This window comes from Salvelinus sp. IW2-2015, linkage group LG17 (assembly GCF_002910315.2).
Source record: "Salvelinus sp. IW2-2015 linkage group LG17, ASM291031v2, whole genome shotgun sequence".
NCBI classification, from domain to species: domain Eukaryota; kingdom Metazoa; phylum Chordata; class Actinopteri; order Salmoniformes; family Salmonidae; genus Salvelinus; species Salvelinus sp. IW2-2015.
In genome coordinates this window covers 20,038,521-20,050,804 of record NC_036857.1, presented here as the reverse complement: position 1 = coordinate 20,050,804, position 12,284 = coordinate 20,038,521, and the positions used below count along the sequence as shown (strand labels likewise).

General features: G+C 42.5%; 1 protein-coding gene across 1 annotated transcript in view; it reads right to left on the bottom strand.

Annotated features, from left to right (window-relative positions):
- The window catches only part of LOC111977225 (metabotropic glutamate receptor 4-like), a 309,721-nt gene that overhangs the window by 189,989 nt on the left and 107,448 nt on the right, over positions 1-12,284 (bottom strand). The window lies entirely within an intron of this gene.

Below are 12,284 nucleotides of genomic sequence, written 5' to 3'. Positions count from 1 at the left end.
ACACTGCTCAAAAAAATAAAGGGAACACTTAAACAACACAATGTAACTCCAAGTCAATCACACTTCTGTGAAATCAAACTGTCCACTTAGGAAGCAACACTGATTGACAATAAATTGCACATGCTGTTGTGCAAATGGAATAGACAAAAGTGGAAATTATAGGAAATTAGCAAGACACCCCCAATAAAGGAGTAATTCTGCAGGTGGTGACCACAGACCACTTCTCAGTTCCTATGCTTCCTGGCTGATGTTTTGGTCACTTTTGAATGCTGGCGGTGCTCTCACTCTAGTGGTAACATGAGACGGAGTCTACAACCCACACAAGTGGCTCAGGTAGTGCAGTTCATCCAGGATGGCACATCAATGCGAGCTGTGGCAAAAAGGTTTTGCCACAAAGGAATTGTCTGTCAGCGTAGTGTCCAGAGCATGGAGGCCGCTACCAGAGAACAGGCCAGTACATCAGGAGACCGTAGGGGGCAACAACCCAGCAGCAGGACCGCTACATCTGCCTTTGTGCAGGAGTAGCACTGCCAGAGCCCTGCAAAATGACCTCCAGCAGGCCACAAATGTGCATGTGTCAGCATATGGTCTCACAAGGGCTCCTAGGATCTCATCTCGTCTAATGGCAGTCAGGCTACCTTTGGCGAGCACATGGAGGGCTGTGCGGCCCCACAAAGAAATGCCACCCCACACCATTACTGACCCACCGCCAAACCGGTCATGCTGGAGGATGTTGCAGCAGCGAACGTTCTCCACGGCGTCTCCAGACTCTGTCACGTCTGTCACATGTGCTCATGTGCTCAGTGTGAACCTGCTTTCATCTGTGAAGAGCACAGGGCGCCAGTGGCGAATTTGCCAATATTGGTGTTCTCTGGCAAATGCCAAACGTCCTGCAACGGTGTTGGGCTGTAAGCACAACCCCCACCTGTGGACGTCGTGCCCTCATACCACCCTCATGGAGTCTGTTTCTGACCGTTTGAGCAGACACATGCACATTTGTGGCCTGCTGGAGGTCATTTTGCAGGCTCTGCAGTGCTCCTCCTTGCACAAAGGCGGAGGTAGCGGTCCTGCTGCTGGGTTGTTGCCCTCCTACGGCCTCCTCCAGTCTCCTGATGTACTGCCTGTCTCCTGGCAGCGCCTCCATGCTCTGGACACTACGCTGACAGACACAGCAAACCTTCTTGCCACAGCTCGCATTGATGTCCCATCCTGGATGAGCTGCACTACCTGAGCCTCTTGTGTGGGTTGTAGACTCCGTCTCATGCTACCACTAGAGTGAGAGCACCTGAGCACTAGAGCACACAGCATTCAAAAGTGACCAAAACATCAGCCAGGAAGCATAGGAACTGAGAAGTGGTCTGTGGTCACCACCTGCAGAACCACTCCTTTATTGGGTGTCTTGAATTGCCTATAATTTCCACCTTTTGTCTATTCCATTTGCACAACAGCATGTGCAATTTATTGTCAATCAGTGTTGCTTCCTAAGTGGACAGTTTGATTTCACAGAAGTGTGATTGACTTGGAGTTACATTGTGTTGTTTAAGTGTCCCTTTATTTTTTGAGCAGTGTATATATATAGTCCACCAATACAAAATGGCACAGACGAAAATCCCAAACTACGCTCTCGAAGGAACAGAAAACTCGTGCCTACACACGGAGGAACAACCACAGTTCCGACACTACATACAAGTGCCTAAAATGTAAAACAATACAGAAACTAACAAACTCAGTTCCGAAACTTAACTACACGTACGTAATAACGAAAACAAGAAACATCAAAGATAATCGAGTGCAAATACACACAAGCTTAATCCCGCACGAAATAAGGCAGGTAACAGGTGCCCTATATACACACAGAAATAAACGCAATTGAAACCAGGTGTGAAAATGAACACAGACAAAACAACCAGAAAAGGAAAAAGGGATCGGTGGCGGCTAGTAAACCGGCGAGGCCGAGCGCCGCCCGAACAGGGAGAGGAGTTATCTTCGGTAGAAGTCGTGACACCATGCCGTAGGTCATAACTGTTTGTTACATGCAATATGCTTTGTGGACAGATGTTGCTCTCCGGTTTCGTGATGAAACAAAAGGTGTGGTTGAATTTATTCTGCCACTTTGTCTTCTTACTGTCTCGGCCTTTGCCTATCTATCATCGTGGCAAGGCATATGAACTAACAGGTCATAGAGCAAACAACACAATTATCACAACACATAGGTTGTAATATAGATTTTTTCCTGGCTTGGCTTCCTCAGTGATTTTACTCACGCACCACTACAGGAAAGGTCACGTGCCCCTATAGCTCTAGGCTCTTGATTGCTCTCACATCCGTTTAACCTGACATATGATCATATAATGACTCCCATCACTTAAGGAAAGAACACAGCCACCCTTACTACTCCCTTCCTTCACCACGCGCTGAGGAGAAGCAGCTAGGAGAGGAACACGGTATATCCTCCTTCCAGTGCATGAAAATCCAGTTTCCTCCTCCTCCTCCTTCTCCCATCTCTACATCCAGGTAGGTCAATATTGATGAGGGGAAGCATCCTGTTTTTATCTCGCTGTGGTGCTCTGCATCACATGAAATGTACAGGAGGATAGGGATTGGGAGCCCTGCCAGATGAGGATCAGTGTTGGAATTCCAATTAGGTAATTAATAAAGTTAGAGGAATCTTCAGTAATTTTAGTAATTAAGTAATCTATGGCAATCTATGGTAATTTAGGTAATTTACACTGAACAAAAATACAAACGCAACATGTAAAGTGTTGGTCCCATGTTTTATGAGCTGAAATAAACAATCCCAGAAATGTTCCATATGCACAAAAAGCATATTTATCTCAAATGATTTGCACAAATTAGATTATTATTATTTTAATCTTTTTTTTCACCTTTATTTAACCAGGTAGGCAAGTTGAGAACAAGTTCTCATTTACAATTGCGACCTGGCCAAGATAAAGCAAAGCAGTTCAACACATACAACAACACAGAGTTACACATGGAGTAAAACAAACATACAGTCATTAATACAGTAGAAAAAAATAAGTATATACAATGTGAGCAAATGAGGTGAGATAAGGGAGGTAAAGGCAAAAAAAAGGCCATGGTGGCGAAGTAAATACAATATAGCAAGTAAGACACTGGAATGGTAGATTTACAGTGGAAGAATGTGCAAAATAAAGATAGAAATAATACCTGTTAGTGAGCATTTCTCCTATGCCAAGAGAATCCATCCACCTGACAGGTGTGGCATATCAAGAAGCTGATTGAACATCATTATCATAACATAGGTGCACCTTGTGCTGGGGACAATAAAAGGCCAATCTAAAATGTGCAGTTTTGTTGCACAACACAATGTCACAGATGTCTCAAGTTTTGAGAGAGCGTGCAATTGGCATGCTGACTGCAGGAATGTCCACCAGAGCTGTTGCCAGATAATTTCATATTCATTTCTCTACCATAAACTGCCTCCAACGTCATTTTAGAGAATTTGGCAGTACGTCCAACCAGCCTCACAACCGCAGACCATGTGCAACCATGTGTAACCACTTATTCTGATTGGCTGGGCCTTGCTCCCCAGTGGGTGGGCCTGGCTCCCAAGTGGGAGGGCCTATGCCCACCCAGGCCCACCCATGGCTGCGCCTATACATTAGGGCCAAATTAATTTATTTCAATTGACTGATTTCCTTATATGAAATGTAACTCAGTAAAATCGTTGAAATTGCTGCATGCTGCATGTATATTTTTGTTCAGTAAATACTTGAATACCTTCAAAAAATATATATCATATATCATATATAGTTGGAGTGGGAAGTTTACATACACCTTAGCCAAATACATTTAAGCTCAGTTGTTCACAATTCCTGACATTTAATCCTAGTAAAAATTCCCTGTCTTAGTTCAGTTAGGATCTCCACTTTTTTTTAAGAATGTGAAATGTCAGAATAATAGTAYAGAGAATGATTTATTTCAGCTTTTATTTCTTTCATCACATTCCCAGTGGGTCAGAAATTTACATATGCTCAATTAGTATTTTGTAGCATTGCCTTTAAATTGCTTAACTTGGGTCAAACGTTTCAGGTAGCCTTCCACAAGCTTCCCACAATAAGTTGGGTGAATTTGTGATGGCCACTCCAATACCTTGACTTTGTTGTCCATAAGCCGTTTTGCCACAACTTTGGAAGTATGCTTGGGGTCATTGTCCATTTGGAAGACGCATTTGCAACCAAGACTGATATCTTGAGATGTTGCTTCAATATATCCACATACTTTTCCTGCCTCATGATGCCATGTATTTTGTGAAATGCACCAGTCCCTCCTGTAGCAAAGCACCCCCACAACATGATGCTGCCACCCCCGTGCTTCACGGCTGGGACGATGTTCTTTGGCTTGCAAGCCTCCCCCTTTTTCCTCCAAACATAACGATGGTCATTACGTGCAGTTGCAAACCGTAGTCGGGCTTTTTTATATAGCAGCTTTGGAGCAGTGGCTTCTTCCTTGCAGGGCGGCCTTTCATGTTACGTTGATATAGGATATAGATCATTTTGTACCGGTTTCCTCCAGTATCTTCACAAGGTCCTTTGCTGTTGTTCTGGGATTGATTTGCACTTTTCGCACCAAAGTACGTTCATCTTAAAGGAGACAGAACGGGTCTCCTTCCTGAGCGGTATGATGGCTGCGTGGTCCCATGGTGTTTACACTTATATACTATTGTTTGTACAGATGAACAAGGTTCCTTCATGCATTTGGAAATTGCTCCCAAGGATGAACCAGACTTGTGGAGGTCTACAATATTTAGCTGATTTCTTTTGATTTTCCCATGATGTCAAGCAAAGAGGCACTGAGTTTGAAGGTAGGCCTTGAAATTCATCCACAGGTACACATCCAATTGACTCAAATGATGTCAATTAGCCTATCAGAAGCTTCTAAAGCCATGACATCATTTTCTGGAATTTTCCAAGCTGTTTAAAGGCAGAGTCAATTTAGTGTATGTAAACTTCTGACCCACTGAAATTGTGACACAGTGAATTATAAGTGAAATAATCTGTCTGTAAACAATTGTTGGAAAAATTACTTGTGTCATGCACAAAGTAGATGTCCTAACCGACTTCCCAAAACTATGGTTTGTTAACAAGAGATTTATGGAGCGGTTGAAAAACGAGTTTTAATGACTCCAACCTAAGTGTATGTAAACTTCCGACTTCAACTGTATGCTACATGTGATTAGGCCACACAGAGCACCAGAGATAATTACATACACCTGTGATAATCTGAAGTACCCAGAAAGGCCAGTAGATGTCATCTGATAATCTAATAAAAAAACTTGAAAGTTAACAAAATTCTGGTAGTTTACTGAAAGTTTCCAGTAATATACCCTCCCTTTTCAACCCTAATTACAACACTGTACTTTTCTTACTGAATCCTACCAGAATATGGAATCAGGACACCCTTCTGGAATGCAACAGGTATCACCTTCAGGTTGGATTTTATTTGTAAATGTTACACGGTGTCAGCAGAGCAAATGCTAACCTTCCTATTCCCCAAACCACACACCCACACAAATCCTTATAGGCTGGTCTGCCTTCTACTGCACTTTTAACACCCAGCCTTTTCACATCATTAGTGTACACCACTGCACACTGTGCCTGCACTGGACCATCGTGCCGATGGGCATATCAGTGGCAGTGTGACAATCTTCCTTCCTTGGAAAAACACAGGCATCACACAGGCACAAAGAAAGAGYAAGACAGACCCTGAAATATGCAGCTCTTTCTCAAGCATGCTATCACGGACACCAGCGCTCTAATCCATTACCCCAGACGCCTACACTATAGGGGATCTGTGGGAGACTGATAAACACAAACAGAAACAAAGCCTTAAGATTCAGCCCACATTTATGTATTCCCTGGCATTTTCTGGAGGAGGTTTAGGCAGAGAAAGTGGGTAGATGTACATAGGATACAACCTATTCATCTTATTGTTCAGTGGCATCAGAGCTTAAAGAAAGACGACAGAGTACATGACCCTAAGAATATTTATTTTAATATTTCAACAATGCTTGGAGATTGCAAGGTGGATCTACTTGAGTGTTCCTCCTCTCTCCATCAGTGTTGCTGCTACTCCAGTGAACTGAATAACTCTTCTTCCCTCTCTCGTTCTCTTTCTTTCCATTGATCTCTCTATCGCTCTCTTTCTCCCCATTTCTCCCTCTCACTCTATCCCTCCAGTGACATAACTCCCCCAGAGTTCCCCTCCAGCACAAACAATTTGGAGCCTACTCACTCGCCCAAGCAACTAATTATACCAACGCTTTATAATTGGTCAAGAGCCATTACAGATAGCTCATGAAAAGTGGAAGTTGATAATGAAAATACCACTGAGGGTCTGGAAATGAGGGATAAAAGGTATTGAGCTAACATGCGAGGAATAAAAACGAATCAAATTCAGTTTGCTTCAGCTCTGGTTATTTAACACCAGTCTCATCTATGGAATGAATTAAAAAAAGGTGCTAGACAGAGAACTTTTTTGGTGAATGGTATGAAAGGTGAAAATGTAGTCAACGTATGAGGCTGAGAAGGTCCTAAAATCGACACCATACACCAGGTGTAACTTTGCATCATCTATTAACCAAATGATGAGGAAAATCTATCATCTATGAATATGTTACGCCTCATCTGCAGTGCAACAGACCTCAAGTGAGCATGCTGGATGAATCTCTGAAACATGAATTCAGGCGATGTCATATGACACAAATATTATTATTTTCAATGTCTTCAAGTTAGGAGGCATTTTGAATGCCTTTAATTTTTTCGGTACAATATCAAGTTCAGATTGATGTGTTGGCATTACATTAATACACAGTAAGGATTTATTTTATGGATTTGTTTTAAATAACAGAGTTTGAGGACACATCATATTCCTCCCAGCCATTTGGAACACACGCATGCATACATGAGTTGAGTGATTTCTGTCATTGGAGGGAGTGAGTGGGGGTTTGTGGTTGCCTTGCATCACATGCTACTGATAGAGGAAAGAGAAGCTCTGCTTAAGATAGCATATCAATGAATAAGTAACGGCTTCTCATTTCAGTATGGCCAACCAGTCTTTGGCCCAGGGGTAATTACAGATGCAGACAGAATGAGTTTGCAAGTGACAGTTGTGAAGAGGACAATCTCTCGTGGACAGATTCTCGTGGGCATGAAATGGCGAGAGTCGGTCAAGGCTCACATAGAAGTATGTGTTTGTGAGCAGCAGTAGTTCCTGCTGCTCATTATGAGCAGCAGTAGTTCCTGAGCTAGATATGGCGCCGACAGAGATGGTCGCCTCGCTTTGCGCTCTTAGGAAACTACGCAGTATTTTCTTTTTTTTAATGTATTATTTCTTACACTGTTACCCCAGGAAATCTTAAGTCTTATTACATACAGCCGGGAAGAATTATCGGATATAAGAGCAATTGCAACCAACATTACGACCAGGAATACGACTTTACCGATGTTTGGACCACTACCCAGGGCAATGGATCGGATCCCAGTAGGCGACCCAAAACAACGGCGCCGCAGAAGGGGCAGACGGTCTTCTGGTCAGGCTGCGTAGACGGACACATCGCTCACCGCTCCAGAGTATACTACTCGACAATGTCCAGTCTCTTGACAACAAGGTAGACGAAATTCGAGCAAGGGTTGCCTTCCAGAGAGACATCAGAGATTGTACACTTTTTTTGGTTCACGGAAACATGGCTCACTCGGGATACGTTATCAGAGTCGGTACAGACACCCGGTTTCTTCACGCATCGTGCCGACAGAAACAAACATCTCTCTGGTAAGAAGAAGGGCAGGGGTGTATGCCTTATGATTAACGAGGTGTGGTGTGATCATAACAACATACAGGAACTTAAGTCCTTTTGTTCACCTGACGAAGAATTCCTTACAATCGAATGCCGACGCATTATCTACCGAGAAAATTGTCTTCGATTTTAATCACAGCCGTGCATATCCCCCCAAGCAGACACCRCGACGGCCCTGAAAGAACTTCATTGGACTCTATGTAAACTGGAAACCACATATCCTGAGGCTGCATTTATTGTAGCTGGGGATTTTAACAAGGCTAATCTGAAAACAATGCTCCCTAAACTTTATCAGCATATCGAATGCGCGACCCGGGCTGGCAAAATTCTGGATAGTTGCTACTCTAACTTCCGCGACACATACAAAACCCTCCCTCGCCCTCCTCTCAGCAAATCTGACCACGATTCCATTTTGTTGCTCCCAGCCTATAGACAGAAACTAAAACAGGAAGCGCCCGTGCTCAGGTCAATACAACGCTGGTCTGACCAATTGGATTCCACAACGACGAGACGGCCTACAGGGAGGAGGTGAGGGCCCTCGGAGTGTGGTGTCTGGAAAATAACCTCACACTCAACGTCAACAAAACATAGGAGATTATCGTGGACTTCAGGAAACAGCAGAGGGAGCACCCCCCTATCCACATCAACGGGACAGTAGTGGAGAAGGTGGAAAGTTTTGAAATGGTCGACCCACACAGACAGCGTGGTGAAGAAATGTGTCTTGTCACCAAAAACACTCAAACTTTTACAGATGCACAATTGAGAGCATCCTGTCGGGCTGTATTGCCGCCTGGTACGGCAACTGCTCCGCCCACAACCGTAAGGCTCTCCAGAGGGTAGTGAGGTCTGCACAACTCATCACCGGGGACAAACTACATGCCCTCCAGGACACCTATACCACCCGATGTCACAGGAAGGACAAAAAGATCATCAAGGACAACAACCACCCGAGCCACTGCCTGTTCACCCCGCTATCATCCAGAAGGCGAGGTCAGTACAGGTGCAAAGCTGGGACCGAGAGACTGAAAAACAGCTTCTATCTCAAGGCCATCAGGCTGTTAAACAGCCATCACTAACATTGAGAGGATGCTGCCAACATACTGACTCAAATCTCTAGCCACTTTAATAATAAAAAATTGGATATAATAAATGTATCACCAGTCACTTTAAACAATGSCACTTTATAGAATGTTTACATACCCTACATTACTTATCTCATATGTATATACTGTACTCTATACCATCTACTGCATCTTGCCTATGCCATTCGGCCATCGCTCATCCATATATTTATATGTACATATTCTTATTCATTCCTTTACACTTGGGTGTATAAGTTGTTGTGAAATTGTTAGATTACTTGTTAGATATTACTGCACGGTCAGAACTAAAAGCACAAGCATTTCTATACACTCGCATTAACATCTGKTAACCATGTGTATGTGACCAATACAATTTGATTTGATTTTGGTTTGTTGTTTTCCTCATTGATTATTTGGACAAATCAGGATTGGGCGAAGGCGGGATGATAAACGGCTGTGAAATCTTTGACTAGCTGTGAAATCTTTCCACTAGATTTCACAGCTAGTCAAAAATTGGCTATATCGTAAAAATCCATGAAAACAGAATAGCTTTTTGACGATGATAAACACAGATGAAGTTAGCGGAAGGAAGGGGTTTGGCCGAGAGTTTCCGTTTGCGAGGGAGGAGTCTTTGCTTCCTTCCTTTGCACAAAGGTAACCACAATTGTTAACAGCATTCCCCCCAGAAGTAAAACAGGAAATTACAAAATGTCCTGGTATTGTGCTCTCTTGACCTCAATCGCACTGCTCTGATTGTGCCAACCAGTCCCCTCAATATGACATCACAGGCTGAACCAACGCTGTTCATTCATTAATGGTTTGTAGCTTCAACATCAAGCCTGAATGTGCTCACATTCCTCGATTTGCATGTATCAGTCAACAAAACAATAAGAACAATAGAGTTGCATCCCCCTCCCCCTTTTGCCCTCAGAACAGCCTCAAGTCGTTGGGGCATGGTCTCTACAACGTGTCGAAAGCATTCCACAGGGATGCTGGCCCATGTTGACTCCATGTTGACTACACCCACAGTTGTGTCAAGTTGGCTGGAGGTCTTTTGGGTGGTGGATCATTCTTGATATACACGGGAAACTGTTGAGTGTGAAAAATCCAGCAACTTTGCAGTTCTTGACACAACCGGGTGCATTTGGAACCTATTCAAAGGCACTTAAATATTTTGTCTTGCCTATTCACCCTCTGAATGACACACATACACAATCAATTTTTCAATTGTCTCAAGGCTTAAAAATCCTTCTTTAAAAATCTGTCTCCGCCCCTTAATCTACACTAATTGAAGTGGATTTAACAAGTGACATCAATAAGGGATCATAGCTTTCACCTGGATTCACCCGGTCAGTCTATGTCATGTCATGGAAAGAGCAGGTGTTCTTAATGATTTGTACACTCCGTTTACATTACCCTTTCACTAATGAACATCTTATATACCACATAAGCCATTTAAAATGCAACTGGTCTGTAAAATGGGTTACACAGGAAGCACGTTGAGTAACTCAAGGAGGCTCAAGTATGTCCTCATTATTATAGTGATATATGGAATATTTTCAGTCTACTGAACCTGGGGCTTTGTCTCTCCCTACTTGCCTTTGAATATTAAATGAAAAGCCAGACAATTCATAATGCAGGTTTTACGTTTTCCCACAGTTGAATTTACTGATGTGACCTGTAACATTGATCGCTAATTGGATATTCCAGCCAGGAACCTTTTCATCTGAAGCCAGCTATACTGAACAAAAATATAAATGCAACATGCAACTATTTCAAAAATTGTACTGAGTTACAGTTCATAGAAGGAAATCAGTCAATTAAAATAAATTCAATAGGCCCTAAGCAATATATTTCACAGGATTAGGCAGGGGCGCAGCCATGGGAGGGCTTAGGCCCACCCCCTTGGGAGCCAGATCCACCCACCGGAGAGCCAGGCCCAGCCAATCATAATGAGTTTTTCCCCACAAACGGACTTTATTACAGAGAGAAATACTCAGCAAGCCGGATGTGGTCCTGGGCTGGCATGGTTACACATGGTCTACGGTTGTGAGGCCGGTTGGATGCACTGCCAAATTCTCAAAAACGACGTTGGAAGCAGTTTATGGTAGAGAAATTAACATTCAGTTCTCTGGCAACAGCTATGTTAGACATTCCTGCAGTCTGCATGCCAATTGTGTTTGGAGACATCTGCGGCATTGTGTTGTGTGACAAAACTGCACATTTTAGAGTGGCCTTTTACTGTCCCCAGCACAAGGTACACCTGTGTAATGATCATGCTTTTTAATCAGCTTCTTGATATGCCACACCTGTCAGGTGGATGGATTATCTTGGCTAAGGAGAAATGCTCACTAACAGGGATGTAAACAAATTTGTGCACAAKATTTTWGAGAAATAAGCTTTTTGGAACATTTCTGGGATCTTTTATTTCAGCTCATGAAAAATGGGACCAACTCTTTAAGTGTTGTGTTTATATTTTTTTTACAGTATATGTACAATATGGCCGGTGAACATGAGGAATGCACAGCAACATGAAATAATTCAAAGCAATCTGCAGCCTGTGCCATTCATCCACCCTCTGTGCTTTAACTAAGAAGATTTATTAAAATAAATTAAATCAGTCATTTTCTCCCCATGTCATTGTGAATCAGTGACATCACTTTTTTTTATTTTTATGTTTTAACTTTTGATGATGTCATTAGGTAGAACTTTTTAACCTGAATTTTTTTTCTTCATAAAACAGAAATTCGCCATTTGTAGACACTGGTATTGTGCCGGAGAAAATGAAAGGGCATTGGTGAAATTGCCCTTTAATTGCAATTGGAAATAAGATAAGAGGCATGTTATGAATACGAAAAAAGAAAAAAAATGTTTTTGTTTCAGTAAAAGGTCTCTTAATTGCTTTTTAATAGATAATTAAATAATGGTAATCAGTCACCCTGAAGTATTTAAAGGGAATCCAAGATGGATTTCAATCTCATGATATCATGGGGATAGCTTTCAACTACCAGGAGACACGTCATCCTAGATTTAAATTTGAATAAAAGTTAGACGTCCTAATGCCAATGAGATAACAAAAGTTAGAAGCACACAGATGAAAAGCATCTGTCAGAGGCTTTTAAAGGGCTAGGTGGCAGTATCCTGAATTTCTGCCTTACTGACGTGCCCAAAGTAAACTGCCTTTAACTCCGGCCCAGAAGCTAGGATATGCATATAATTGGTAGAATTAGATAGAAAACACTTTGAAGTTTCTAAAACTGTTAAAATAATGTCTGTGAGTATAACAGAATTGATATAGCAGGCAAAAACCAGAGGAAAATCCATCCAGAATAAAACATTTTGGAGGCCACAGTCCTTTCCAATGC